The 15,235-nt window shown below is 41.0% G+C and overlaps 1 protein-coding gene across 1 annotated transcript in view; it reads left to right on the forward strand.

Moving 5' to 3' along the window:
• Positions 1-3,993: 3,993 nt before the first annotated feature.
• The window catches only part of HTR4 (5-hydroxytryptamine receptor 4), a 210,657-nt gene continuing 199,415 nt past the window's right edge, over positions 3,994-15,235 (forward strand). The window contains 1 exon segment of the mRNA XM_049785257.1: positions 3,994-4,011. The gene's annotated coding sequence lies outside the window, so the exon portion shown is untranslated.

Below are 15,235 nucleotides of genomic sequence, written 5' to 3' on the forward strand. Positions count from 1 at the left end.
AATAAAATTATTATATGTTATATTACATATATATGTATGTATATTAGCCCTTTTAAAATTTAAGGCATGTAAAGGTAGGTCTTCTATTTTCAACAAATAAAAAATACAATTAAAAACAAAGGGAAAGAACAAAAAATCTATATTTCAAGTTATTCCTCAAAGCAGCCCTGTTCACAACCATATTACTGAAGTGCTTTCCATTGACCAGAGCAGCAAAATAAAGACAGATGGTGCAAGAAAATATATTTATATCCATTTCTACTTACCAGACATTGCATACATTGTTTTTATCCATTCACTTAAAAATCAAACAACTGCTCCCACCCACCCACCCCTCAAAAAAAAAAAACCCACATATTAGGTCCTTACTTGGGAGCACTTTCAATCCATGTATTTGTTTCTTTTTGTTCTCTAGTTACCTACTTTCCTACCGGATAACACTGCTTAAAATGAGATACACCTAGAAAAACACCAACAGAGAACTTGTGTGTGTTGCAAGTGGGCTGGAAGAGGGAACTGAAAAAGGAAAAGGTCGGGAACAGCTTAGTGGATTCTGAGAGCATTGAAGACAGTAAGACTGGTGTTGTCTGGAAGAGGGCTCTTGGGAGGAGATTGTGAGCAACAGTACAGATAGGGGGTAGAGAAGATGGGAACAGCTTGAGTCCCTGTTTCCAGGGAACAGATTTCTTGAAACACAAGATTTGAGTAGAGTAAGATGCTAGAATAAGGGCTACTTAGGAAGTTGTTAAATGTAAGATAAGGTTTATTGACACGCACCTTAACAACTAAAAGAGAGGCCTTGTATCAGTTAGCTGTTGCTGAAGCAACAAATGACATAAAGGTTTAAAACTATACATATCTATTATAGCGCATGTTTACTATTAATGTAGCATTTATTTATTTATTTGATTTTTGGGCCACACCCTGTGATGCTCAGGGGTTACTTCTGGCTATATGCTCAGAAATCTCTCTTGTCTTGGGGCACCATATGGGACGACGGGGGATCTAATCCAGTTGGTCCTGGATCAGCCTTGTGCAAGGCAAATGCCCTACTGCTGTGCTATTATGCCAGCCGCATTTGTAGCGTATTTATTCTAACGTCTGTTACTCATGACTTTCTAGACCAGTAGTCTGGTATGAGTTCCAGCAGCCCTATAGAGCTGCATCCCCTTTCTGGAGACTTTATTTTATTTTATTATTTTTCCCCTGTCTGGAGACTTTAGAGAAGACTCATCTGAAATTAACACACTACAAAAGTCCCTTTTGCCAAGTGAAGTGGAACATCTCCAGCACTTGGCTTTTGAACATGGTTACCATGTCTGCCTTTCTTGGGTATAAGGGGCTTAGGGCAGGAGAGTGATTCCTTTGGAAACCTGTCTGGGAAAGTGCACTAGTTAGGAGAAAATCAGTTAGGTGGAAAGATGGAACAGAATCAGTCAGAAGACTTATTCTAGTGATGACAGAAAATACAGGGGCCAGAGAGATAGCACAACGGTAGGGCATTTGCCTTGCATGAGGCCAACCCAGGAGAAACCGAGTTTGATTCCCAGCATCCCTTATAGTTCCTCAGCCTATCAGGGACAATCTCTGAGTGCAGAGCCAGGAGTGACCCCTGAGAGCTGCTGGTTGTGGCCCAAGAACTAATCAATAAAGTTTAAAAAAAGAAGAAAAGAAAATACATCTTCAGTTTAGTGGGAATCATCAGGAAAAGCCAGCAGGAAGACCAGGTAATGGGCTTCCTAGAAACTAGTAAGTAGAGAATAGAGAGTAGAGGGAAGAGAAAAGGGTGGTCAAGAAATTTAGGACTTGAGCTTCCCTGAGAGTGAGGGTCATGGTGTTATTTATTATTAGTTTAGAGAAAGTGCTATGCAATTTTTATTTTATTATCATTGCAAAATAGTCTATAAGTGTTTCTTCCTCTTAGATATTAATGGGAGAATGTAAAACGAATAGAGATTCAAGATCTATGTATGCCTGGGAGAGAAGGCCTGGGGAGCAAAGGCTGAGGGGTTCTGAGAGACAGGGCACAAAGCCAGTGAAGTGATGAGATGAGAGACTGACTAGGAAAAAGAGAATGTCTGAGGAAGATGGCGATGCTGGTGGAGGTTCCCCAGGGTGGCATATGTGAAGTATGTGAAGCAATTTCTCCTCAGAAATTGCCAAGAAAGGAATCCGCAGCTTAATCTCTAGCCACCTCCACCACTCAGGGAAGTGGCTGGGGAGATCTAGGAGAATGGGCTTTGCTCTGGGTGAGGGGAACAGAGTCTGTCCTTGACCTTGCACTCGGTTTTGAGGTCCTTCACTTTTCCTCAGAGAGAGACAGTGAAGTAAAAACAGATTTGATTCAGTAACAAAAGTCATGAGTAACGAGTTTAAGAGAGCCAGCATGAAAGTATGAAAGCCACATCTCAAGAGAGGCCACATGTGTCCCCAGGCAGTGCCTAAGTGCCCCTTCTTTGTTCTTCCTCCACTTTTATAGAGTGTTTCTAACCTTCCCACAAGGGGCTTTCTAGCCAGCTAAGAGTCCTGTTGCTAGGGTGGTTGCCAGGGATGAGGTGGGGATGTATTCCATGGTCTTCTTTGCAATTCCTTTCCTGGCCTTTGTTCCTGCTGGTGCTTCTCTCTGTAGGAGGTTCAGTCCTCTTTGAGTCTGCCTGGGCATCAAGTGAGACTCCTAGAAATAATTCTTTCCAATTCTGCCATTTTTCTTATTAAATCTCAAGAATTCATTGCCTTATCAGGCGGGAAGAGGAGGAAGGCCTTCCCTATTTGCCTGCCTAGCCTTCTTCCAGGGGAAAGAGAAAATTGTTGAGGAAGACAGCTACTTAGTCTAGAAAAACAGGAGAACTGAGAGATAAGAATGTTAACAGCAAGGAACTGACCTCAGAAGCAGCTCAGAGGTTTCAGGAAGACACACCAACAAACCTAAACTTCTGATTCACTTGGGTTGTGCTTGCAAGGGCAAGGGGCTAATTTTCAAGATTGCCTTGCAAGAAGTGTTTGCTTTCAAGCAGCCTCTTCCTCACCACGGCGTCTGTTTCCTCCCACTCCCCTCTCCCCAGCTTAGCTTCACCTGTTCCCTTTCCTGCCCACATGCCTTCACACTTGAATTGTCCCTCCCTGGAATCGGAGGCCTTTGAAAAGTCACGTTGAAGAGAAAATGGTTTCCATCTGGTCACAGACCCTCATGTCTAGAGCAAGGACTAAGGGACACAGTGGGAGAGGAACTTTGTGGGTCTGGGCCACGGAATTTTATGGTCTCCATGTTTTAGAAGGAACTCTGAAGCCTGACTGTAGCCTTTTAAGGGCTCAAGCTTCCTAGTGGACAGCGCTGGGGGGAAGTTTCATCGGCCTCAGGAAGGTGACAGAAGCAGAGAGTCACTTGGGAAGAGTCCTGGGCAGGAATGTCACCTGGGAACAACTTGGTGACTGCGCACCAGAGGTCCACTCTGGGTCCTAGGCACACAGAACCTCTGTCCTGACAGCTCCAGGCTTTCCTGGATAGTAGTAGTACTATCTTCACACGGGCTTTCAGCTTTTGAGGCGATTATCTTCACTAGAGGAAGGGCCTCGGAGTGGTCGATCAGGTCACCCAGACGCCTGCAGGGATCCGGGGTTCTGCGGTCTCCCCGTTTCTAACGATGGGCAGCTCTTGCATCAATCAGGACCGGCATCTGCCGGCCGGCCTTCTGGGGTGAGTGCGGTTCCTCCCGGCCAAGCCCTGCGCCCACTCCCGGGCCTCCCGGGCCCCCACCCGCGGGACCAGGCCGGCGGCGAGGACGATGCGCGGTGCAGGTGCACCCAGGTGAGCCGAACCGGGGTCCTCCGTGCCGCCCCCACCCTCGGGTCTGCCCCTCGCGCGGGGGCTGGAGCTGCACCGGGAGGTGGCGGGGAGGGCGCCGGCAGCTCGAGGAGCGCAGCGGCTGCGGCAGCATCGGGAGCGGGCTCGGAGCTGGGGTGGCCGCGGGCCGATCTGCCGGGGCGCCGGGCTCCCTTCGCCGAGGGCGGCAGGTAGGTGGGGTGGGCGCGCCGGCCGAGTCCCCGCTCCGGGGCTGCAGACCCTGGGATCTGGGAGAGCGGCCGTGCCCCTAGGGGATGGGTGCGAGGTGGCCCCGCGCGCGTGTCTAAGTATTTGTGAAATCACTTGTGGGATCACAGACTCTCTGTGTGTGTGTAGAGGGGTGTGTGGTGTGGGGTGGTGTGTGTGTGTGTGTGTGTGTGTGTGTGTGTGTGTGTGTGTGTGTGTGTGTATGTGTGTGTGTGTGTGTGAGAGAGAGAGAGACAGACAGAGACAGACAGAGACAGAGACAGAGAGACAGAGAGAGACAGAGAGCAAGAGAGGGAGAAATGGAGAGAGACAGGGAGAGACAGGGAGAGAGAGATGGGGAGAGACGGGGAAAGAGGGAGGAGAGGGAGAAAGGGAGAGGGAAGGAGGCAGAGAGAGGGAGAGAGGAGAGAGAGAGAGAGAGAGAGAGAGAGAGAGAGAGAGAGAGAGAGAGAGAGAGAGAGAGAGAGAGAGAGAGAGATGGAGCTCTGTAAAGGTTTGTAACTGGCTGCATGCATGCATGCATTGGCTGTGAGGATGATGATTCTGGGAGTGATCCATCAGATTTTGTATTTTCTCTCTGTGTGAATGACAAGACAAGACATGTTTGAGTGTGGAAGGGAGGAAGACTGCCAGTGTGCAGGAAGTCTGGGCTGGGCATATGAGTTCTGGGCACAGCCTCCTGCATCCACTGTTTCCCACTTCTCTCTCCCTCTGCAGTAGGGGCTGCTGCAGGGCCTGCAGGGGCTTCTACCCAGTGCTTTTGGCTATGGTGATAGAATGGCTAGAGGTGCGGATATGAGGGACACAGGTTCCTCTTCATAGAGTTCATAGTTCCAGAAAATTTTGGCTTGAGACTCCATTCATTGTGGGGGAAAATGTTCCTTGGCATTGGGCTTGTGTCAGTTAGGATTTGGAGCTCAAGACATTTAGGTTGATGGTCCTCCGTGCCTGATTGGTGAGTGGAGTGTTTCTAGAGCTGTGTGTGCACAAATGGGGATCTTGGGGGGCTGAAGCTATGTAGGTCTTCCTGGGGGCCCTGAATGGAGCTTCAGTCTCAGGATCCAGAGAGAAGTTGCTTCCCACTGTAGGTGGAGTTCAGGTGTGGCACACTAAGGATACGTTGAGAGATGTAGAGGTCAGCTCTGTGTGTGTGTGTGTGTGTGTGTGTGTGTGAGAGAGAGAGAGAGAGAGAGAGAGAGAGAGAGAGAGAGAGAGAGAGAGCGAGAGAGAGGGAGGGAGGGAGAGAGAGGGAGAGGGAGGGAGGGAGAGAGAGGGGGAGAGAGAGACTTGTGGAATTCTGAGGAGCAGTTCAACTGGAAAATGAGTAGGGAAAGGAGCAGAAAATGAAGAGCTTTTGCAGCATTCTCACAGCCTTTTAAGGCACACACATATTTTTCCTCGCATGCTGTGATGTTAAACTCACTATCATGCATTCTCTACCCCCATGGGAAGGATCTTCATTCTAATCAGATGGTTGGTCTTTTGAGGCCAGAGCCTAGGACCCAGAAGAAACATTTCTCCAAGTAATTTCATTCCTGAAGCTATTCCTTCTAGAGCCACAGAGTCACCAAGTGGAATGTTTTCTCTTATTTGAATTGTCTGGGAACTCCCATCAAATTCTTCAGGGCCACTTGGACTTAGAACTATGGTCATCTTTTCATTCACCCTATACGCAGTCTTCAACAGTACAGCTTTTTCAAAAGAGAATCTGGCCATTCTCCATCCATATCTCTTGAATTAAATTTCCCCTATTTTATTCCTCTTGCCATCAATTTATTAGAGGACATCACTATTGAAGAGTTTCCAGAAATAGGAATACGTTCCAACTGTGAGCTGTGAAATAATAAAAACCCACAAGTTCTGAGACCATCCCAGACACCCTATTTCTATCCCCCACACAACGAGGTCTAAAGAATCTGGGTAGCAGTGAAATAATACCATACCAGTCAGGAAAGAATAATCATGGAGTCCGTGACCTTTTGCCTCCTGCTTTCTCTGCCTCCAGGAAAAAACCAGAACTCTTCCTTCTTTATTAAAACCAATTCCCAATACCAGAAGTTGGCAGGTTGAGAGAGACAAAAGTACTATCCAATGAGCTTTTACATATCAAGGAAGAGGTTTTAGGAAGAAGGAAATTGGGAGAACACCTTTATTTGGGGTTGGTAGCTGCGTTTTATCTTAATAGTGAGCAACAAGAGGATGCTCCTTGATACTTTTATTCTTTTTGACTAATAAGTTTAATAAGTTATTTGGAAATATTTGGGCACTCTGAAGCTTGTCATAGTTCATGACCTAACTCTAGTTTTGATCTCAGATTTTACTTTCTTATCTATAAACTGTGATGAAATATTTCAACAGAATTGAGTTGCTAGATAATCTTGTGGGAAAACATTCCATTCTCCTCACAATGTTGAATAAAATTTAGGTCTTAGAATAGAAAATGTTTGCAAATTGTGCCCAGGAAAAACTAAAATGGGTAAAAGTGGAAGCAAAAACACATCCTGGAAAAAAGAGAATAAGCAATTTAGGGACTTCTAGATGTTTGCTGATTGACTATATGAAATACCCCAATTTCTGCTCTTCTGTTGATGCGCTCACTGACTGTCCTTAATGTCTCTATCACACTTGGGAGTCCCTTGGTGATGGGGGGAGCAATATTGTATTGCAGGAAGGGACACCCTTTGAGATCACTGATGGCTGTCCAGAGGACCTTAGAGCTTAAAACAGTCCTTATGTGTTTGTCTCACTCTCTGCTACTAACACCCACTGGACAAAGGTCAAAGATGCTAATTAGATTGATTCTGATTAGATTAGATTCTGATTAGATAACTTTTAATATTTATTTTACATCTAAAATAGATTTAAAATTAATTAGAGATGATTATCATAGATGTTCTTTGTTTTAGCTAGAAACATTTCACCTGGCTTATAGAGATACTTAATAACTTCAAACAATTTATATATATATGTGTAGATATATTATATATACATAATTTGTTGTTAGGAATAAAAGAAGTAGGCAAAGGGAAAAGGGAGAGTACGCTATTGCCTTTGGTTTTAGGTCAAAGATTAAGCCTTTATTGAGAAGGTGACGAGAACCATTAGTATCTCTCAATGCCATTGTCTCTTTGAAAATTTCACATCTTCTTGAAAAAGGTGTTCCATCTTATTAAGATAGCACCACTTTACATTGTAACTTAGTATTTCTTAAACTTTCAACCACTCAGCGCTTGGGATTTTATAATTTTTGGTTGTGAGGAACTGGACTGGACTCTGTAACACATGACTAGCCAACTTGAGGACATCCAGGTGCCATCTACTCACTGTGTAATAAGTGAAAATGTCTTGGGTGAGGGGCAGAGTGTGTAAGGAAAATTACTGCTGTTATTCAAACACAAATCATGTGTACAGAAATACCTTATAACAAAACACTTTAGTAAATAGGAGAGTTGCCATGTTGCTCACCACCTTGCCACCCCCATGCGATTGCTACCCTCCAAAAATGTGTCACCCTCACACATTTACCTTTCTCCCTCCTGGTTTCTCACTGCCTTGTTGCTATGCCTGGGAATACTCAAGATGCTGCTGAAGTCTGAGAAGCATTTCAGAGGCAATATAATAATAACCTTAATAGCTCATATTAACCCAGTTCTTGATACATACCAGACACAGTTCTAAGGATATAGCACTTAATCCTCATTAGGAATCTTGTGAGGGAAATACTTTCAAGTTCCCCAATTATAGAGAAGAGGTAATTCAGACTCAAAGAGGTAAAGTACACGCTCAACGTCTCTCACTATAAAGTAGGATTCATAGTGGGTACAGGATTGGGAATGTGTGTTGTTTGACTCAAGACCATATCCACAGCTCCCCACAAATGCCTCCCATGCAAAGGATCTCACTATCACTGAATGGAAATAATCTTAAATAACATCTATTTCAATTATAGAACTATGTCTGCTCCTATGAAAGTTATGGGAAGTTGGTGTTATGCTCAGTGAAAAGGACGTGATTCCTCTCTCTCTCATTTTCTTTCTTTCTATCTTTTCTCTCTATCTTCTATCTTTTCTGATTGTTATTCGAGTTATTGAAAAACAGTTCTAAAGCATACGCAAAGAGTCAACTATTTGGCAGAAGCATTGAGCAAACGGAGGAGGGGGCCTTGGGGAGCACAAGTTTGGCACAAAGGAGTAGACAATAAATGTCACATTTATTTTTATATTAAGTTCTCACTGCCAACTAAACTTAGATGTTTCTCTTGTGATCAAGATCAAAATGGCCATAGAATCCCTAGTTTTTGTATTCTTGATGTTTTAATTTTTTCAAGATCCTTTATACTGTGGAGGCAGTAATAAGTGATGCACATTTGAACAGAGGGAAGTGAAAGTGCAATGTAATCCAACACCAAATGGGTTATTGATAGAGCCATGCTTATAGTAAGGATATTGACTGTCTTACTAATTATTATTAAGTTGAAGGATTGAAGGCAGGTCAAGAAGCTTGAGAACTTTGTCTAAGACCCTGTGCCTGCTTATCCAAAGGCTGAATTTATGATAAAGCCTTTGTTTTACAAGCCTCATTGTTTTTTTCTCTAACTCATCAGAATCATCTAGAGCATCTAGAGCACCTATAGATAGGTTCCCACTTCCATTTCTCATCTGCTTTTGTGCTTCTGAGCTAAAGTCTTGAAGAATTTATTTCTAAAAGGCTCCTATGTAAATCCTCTTGCTGCCACAATTTGAGAACCACATGGCTAGGATCTAGATAACTAAATAAAACTCACAATACACCTGCCAGATGTATAGTAATAAAAATAATAAATTTTGAAAGATTTTCTTGATCTGTGCTTTTATTGCCTTTTGTTAGTCCCCTACTATGTTTCTTTAGATCCCACATATAAGTTAGGTCACTGTAGCTATCTGTTTTCTCTCCCTGATTAATTTATCCAGCATTATACTCTTCAGATCCATTCATGTATCAACAAATTGCATAATTCCATTGAGTAATATTCCTCTGTGTTCCATATTATTCCATATATATACCAAAGCTTTTTTTTGTCATTCAGTCATCTGTTCTTGGGCACTTGGGTTGTGTTCAGATTTTCGTTATTGTGACTAGTGTTGCAAACAATATAGAAGTACAGATGTCTTCTGCATTGTTTTATTTTGGGGGGCCCTTATGACGTATTCCCCCAGATGGAATTTCTGAGCCACATGGAATCTCAATTTTTAGTTTTTGGGGGGGTAGGAGGAAAAGGTGGATTCTGTCAGGAAAGGAAACACCCTATCACAATAATAAAAAAAAAAAGTGCTCACTTTTGACCAGCACTAGGTGCTGAAAGGAGGTAAAGTGACATGCATGATAGCCTTATCAGTAACAATATTTAAACCACAGTGCCTAAAATCAATATGAAAAGGAAAAAATAAAAATAAAGGAGTTTTTGTCATAGAGGCAAACTTGAGGGGAGCATAAAGGAAATTAGTGACTTTGGTGGAGGGTAGAGTAGACACTGGTGAAGAGATTGGTGTTGGAACACTGTATACTTGAAACTCAATTATAAATAACTTTGTAAAATTCATAGCCAAAAGGTTTTAAATTTAAAAAAATTAAAATAATAAAAAATAACTAGACATTGGGCTTTTGGAAAATAACAAAATAAGATCCAAAGAGCAATCATTTTTCAGGACTAGCTGACACTTTCACTCAGTTTTTCTTCTGTTTTTATTTTTAGAAAGACCTTTGTTTGTTCCCATCTATAGTTCTCCTAAGTTGGGCAATTTTGAAATTTAGATCTTTTCAGGCTTTCTATCTCTGTCCACATTCACTGCTGCCTCAACTTAGATGTTATAATTCCTTATCACTACAACTCACAGGATAACCCCCCCAAATCCCTTAATATAATATACTTCCAAGTAAATTTTTATTAGTGCCTCTGAAATGAGAAAAATTACTCTTTTGGGGACTGGGGTTAATTCAGGCAATAGCTTTAAGGTCTAAAGGACATGCTTTGCATGCCAGATGCCAGTCCCATGTTAATTCCCTAGCACCAAATGCTTGGTGCTAGTGCATTGAGCACTGCCAGGAGAAAGAGAGATGAGAGAGAGAGAGAGAGAGAGAGAGAGAGAGAGAGAGAGAGAGAGAGAGAGAGAGAGAGAGAGAGAGAGAGAGAGAGAGAGGTTAATAATGATATAAACATTGCAACCAAAATCTTCACTATTGTATTAATGGTGCCATGAGCATTGTAACTGTTTTCCTTTCATAGTATGTGATTTAATGATGCCGTGTACCTTGTGACCATTGTCTTTACATACCATCTGGTTGCTGTAATGCTTAAGCAATGTAAAGCTATATTGCCCAAATTCTGTTTCCTGCCTAAAGTTTGCCTTTAAAAACCCTGTCCCTACTACCTTCAGTAAGTGATGATTATTGCCAGACTTCCCTGCGAGTGGTCTGCCCTCCTCTTCCTGAGCACAGGCTACAGACTGGAAGAGACACAAGAGACAACTTCCCTTAACCTTGCGCTTGTGTGTGTGTGTGTTGCACCAGAGCCTGACACCTGGTTCTTAGAACTACTGGGAGTCACATACAGGAGGTTGTGTTGTTTGCACATTTAATACAGTAGGCATTGAACAAGTTGCAGTTCTTGCACACTCAGCCCCTAGTTGTGGAACCTTCCACATTTGGGTGCATTGTGGCTTGAAGTTAATAAAGCCATATATCTCAGAGCTGCTGCACTATGAGGTGGAATTCTCACCCTCACCTTTGCAAGGCAGTTAATTTAACTGTGGACTCACGTTTCCTATTTATCTGGCCACATTTAATATTTACTTTGTTTTGGGGTTACATTCCTCACAATGCTCTAGGATTACTCCATGCTCTGTAATCAAGAAGTGCTCCTGAAGGTGCATTGGGACCATATGGAATGCTGGAAATGACATAATCAGGCACTGGCAGGACTTGGGCTACCTGCTTATGTACAGTAAAGACAGACCAAATGCTGGGGATTCAACCCAGGTCAGGTCTATGCAAGCAAGTGCCTTACCTGCTATATAACCTCTCCAGCCTGAACCACATTTAATGTTATTCTCATTGATCTAGCTCCTTCCCTTCCCTTATTGTCACTGTCATTGTTGCTATAACTGGGTGCCCCATACTCTAGGACTCAGTGGTCCTCAAACTATGGCCCGCGGGCCACATATTGTATTTGTATCTGTTTTGTTTCTTTATTGTAAAATAAGATATATGCAGTGTGCATAAGAATTCATTCATAAGTTTTGTTTTTACTATAGTCAGACCCTCCAATGGTCTGAGGAACAGTGAACTGTTTAAAAAGTTTGAGGACCCCTGCTAGGTTGTAGTGTGCTCAAACTTGATTGTGGCTTGCATATATGCTCACAGGTACTCACACATAAACATTTTATTTGCATCCGTGTAAGTTTCAGTTGTAGTGTTTGCCATGGGTCATGAACACTTTAATTGTGGTGTTCACACACATGTGGTGTGGTGCCAGGACACATCTGGCGGGGCTGCTATAGAGATAAAATCACATGTGTGTGGTTGTGGCAGGGATTAAATTAATTTAGAGCCTTATTTTGTGAGACAAGTGTTCTTCTGAAGAGTTATTATGGGGCTGAGAATAAGTTTCTTGGAAGTCGATGTTGCACTGTAATTTTGGGATATGCCATTTTTGTCACTTCACTAACAGTGTTCTACATTGTCAAAGGCAAGGGCCAAAGTGTAATAATGAAATTTTGGTAATAGTGATCAAATCTATTGCTACTTTTGATGTCAGTTATAGGCTGATGATTGAGTTTTTTTTGTTCTTTTGTTTTGGAGGTCATACCAGATAGTTTACAGGCTTATTCTTTGCTAACTCAGGCTTACACGGGCATAACTCCTGGTAGGACTTGGAAGTCTATTTGTGGTTTCAGACATGGAACTCAGGTTGACACTTGTGAGTACCCTACACATTGTACTCTTTCTCTGGCCCCATTACTAATTAATTAAAATTTATAATGTTTATTTTTTGGGGGGGGCCCCACCCAGTGGTGCTCCAGGGGTTACTCCTGGCTCTTCCCTCAGAAATCACTTCTGGCAGCTCTGGAGACTACATGGGATGCCAGGAATTGAACATGGATAGGCTGCAACAAGGCAAAAGTCCTACCCTTTGTCCTATCACTCCAGCCCAATGTTTTTATTTTTATATTATTATAATATTGTGACCCAACAGAGGCATGTATTGGGTTAATATAGTAAAGGTATATTTGATTATTTTAAATGTATAACATAATTTTATATAAATATATTCATAAATTTATTTATATAAACATAAATACATATAATATAACATACATGTATAATAAATTTATTTATTATTTTAAAGTTAAATAGTTTTGTGTTTAATTTTGAAATATGATTGAAAATACTGGTAATGAAAGGGTTTCATAAATACAGGTTGCACAACTATGTCTTTTCCTTCCATTATCTCAGGGTACCTTCCCATTGAATCCCTGCACTCTGCTCATGGTAAACTCAGATCTGTAGATATTCCTGTGTTTTATTGTGATTACTATGTTTTTTTAAATTTCAATATTTTTGGAGGGCCATATCTAGTGATGCTCAGGGGTTATTCCTGGCTTTGCACTTAAGAATCACTCTTGGTAGTGCTCAGGGGACCATATAAGATGTCTGGAATCAAACCTGGGTAGACCTTGTGCATAGCAAGTGCCTTACCCATTGTTGTATTTCTCCAGACCTTATATTTCAAGTTTAAAATTCAATTCACTCTTTTCTTCTTTTTGACTTTTTCTTCTTTGTAAGACCACACACCCTTTATCTGAACAAAGTGGCTGCAAGTACTTGTTTGGAAATATGTACTAATATTGAGACTTAGATGGAAGTTAAATAATTTGTCAATTAGTCTCCACTGATTTTGAGGTCACTCCTGAGAGAGGAGGGAAATTCTTTTTATTTATAGATGAAGAAACCAAGAACTAGATATTTTACAATTAGAAGGCTAATTGTCCTAGTAAACATATAGTTGAGTCTTTTATAATATAGGAATTAGAAGTATATATATATAATATATATTAGTATAGATTTAAACCCATGTATAACTTTTGGAATCCTTATATACTTAACTACAAAGAACCTTTTGTTGCCTAGAAAAATGTTTGCAACCACTGGTCCACATGTGTACAAAGGTTGAAAACTACTGGCCTCTTTCCTTGGTAACAACTTTATAACAACTTTCCTGTATAAGATAAGAGCTGGTCTGTGAGTCTGAAAAGGTTAGAGAAGACTGAACTAAAGGTCTTATCAATAGTGTAAGGAACTAATGAGTGTATTTTTTGTGTAGTATAAGTATTATACTTTTTATGCTTTCAACAAAGTGAACTAAAAAAATGTTACTAAAAATTATAGGAGAAACTATATTAATAGTATGGTGCTATATTTATTAATACGATCAATTGATGTCATTTTATCTATAATGATCTCTATAACTGCACCTACACAGTTCAAACATGTTGCTCAAGGTTTAATGGTATATATTTTTACATATGCATAATAAAATATAATGCTACTGATTTAAAAAAAAGAATTTATCAGAAGGATTATGATGCTTTCCCTTTTTGGATTTTTAAAAATCACTTTAACACTGTGGTCTATATTTTCCTTTAGATTCAAGTTTTTAGACCTTAGGAAAGGATGTGAGCTATCTTAACTGCAGAAAACTAATTTATAGAAGTTTATTATATATTTTATGTTTCATCTTCATTAATGTGAACAAATCTACAATGACAAAGTATGTCTGTCTGATGTAATTCTTTTTTTAATATATTTTTTATTTAAACATCTTGATTGCATACATGATTGTGCTGTTTGGGTTTCAGTCATGTAAACAACACCACCCATCACCAGTGCAACATTCCCATCTTTAATGTCCCAAATCTCCCTCCTCCCCACATAATTCCCGCCTGTACTCTAGACAGGTTTTCTATTTCCTTCATACATTCTCATTATTAGGATAGTTCAAACGTAGTTATTTCTCTAACTAAACTCATCCCTGTTTGTGGTGAGCTTCATGAGGTGAGCTGTAACTTCCAGTCTTTTTCTCTTTTGTGTCTGAAAATTATTATTGCAAGAATGTCTTTCATTTTTCTTAAAACCCATAAATGAGTGAGACCATTCTGCATTTTTCTCTCTCTCTCTCTCTGACTTACTTCACTCAGCATAATAAATTCCGTGTACATCCATGTATAGGAAAATTTCATGACTTCATCTCTCCTGACAGCTGCATAATATTACATTGTGTATATGTACCACAGTTTCTTTAGCCATTCGTCTGTTGAAGGGTATCTTGGTTGTTTCCAGAGTCTTGCTATGGTAAATAGTACTGCAATGAATATAGGTGTAAGGAAGGGATTTTTGTATTGTATTTTTGTGTTCCTAGGGTACATTCCTAGGAGTGGTATAGCTGGATCGTATGGGAGCTCGATTCCCAGTTTTTGGAGGAATCTCCGTATCACTTTCCATAAAGGTTGAACTAGACGGCATTTCCACCAACAGTAGATAAGAGTTCCTTTCTCTCCACATCCCAACACAGCTTGTTCTCATTCTTTGTGATGTGTGCCAATCTCTGTGGTGTGAGGTGGTACCTCATACTTGTTTTGATTTGCATCTCCCTGATGATTAGTGATGTGGAGCATTTTTTGATGTGTCTTTTGGCCATTTGTAGTTCTTCTTTGTCAAAGTGTCTGTCCATTTCTTCTCCCCATTTTTTGATGGGATTAGATAATTTTTTTTCTTGTAAAGTTCTGTCAGTGCCTTGTATATTTTGGAGATTAGCCCTTATCTGATGGGTATTGGGTGAATAGTTTCTCCCACTCAGTAGGGTGCATTTGTATCCTGGGAGCTATTTCCTTTGAGGTGCAGAAGCTTCTCAGCTTAATATATTCTCATCTGTTAATATCTGCTTTCACTTGCTTGGAAAGTGCAGTGTTTTGCCTACGTGTTGTTCTATATATCTTATGGTTTCGGGTCTGATATAGAGGTCTTTAATTCATTTGGATTTTAGCTTTGTACATGATGTTAACTGGGGGTCTAAGTTCAATTTTTTGCAAGTGGCTAACCAGGTATGCCACACTTGTTGAAGAGGCTTTCTTTGCTCCATTTAGGATTTCTTGC

The sequence above is a fragment of the Suncus etruscus genome, chromosome 12 (assembly GCF_024139225.1).
Source record: "Suncus etruscus isolate mSunEtr1 chromosome 12, mSunEtr1.pri.cur, whole genome shotgun sequence".
NCBI lineage: Eukaryota > Metazoa > Chordata > Mammalia > Eulipotyphla > Soricidae > Suncus > Suncus etruscus.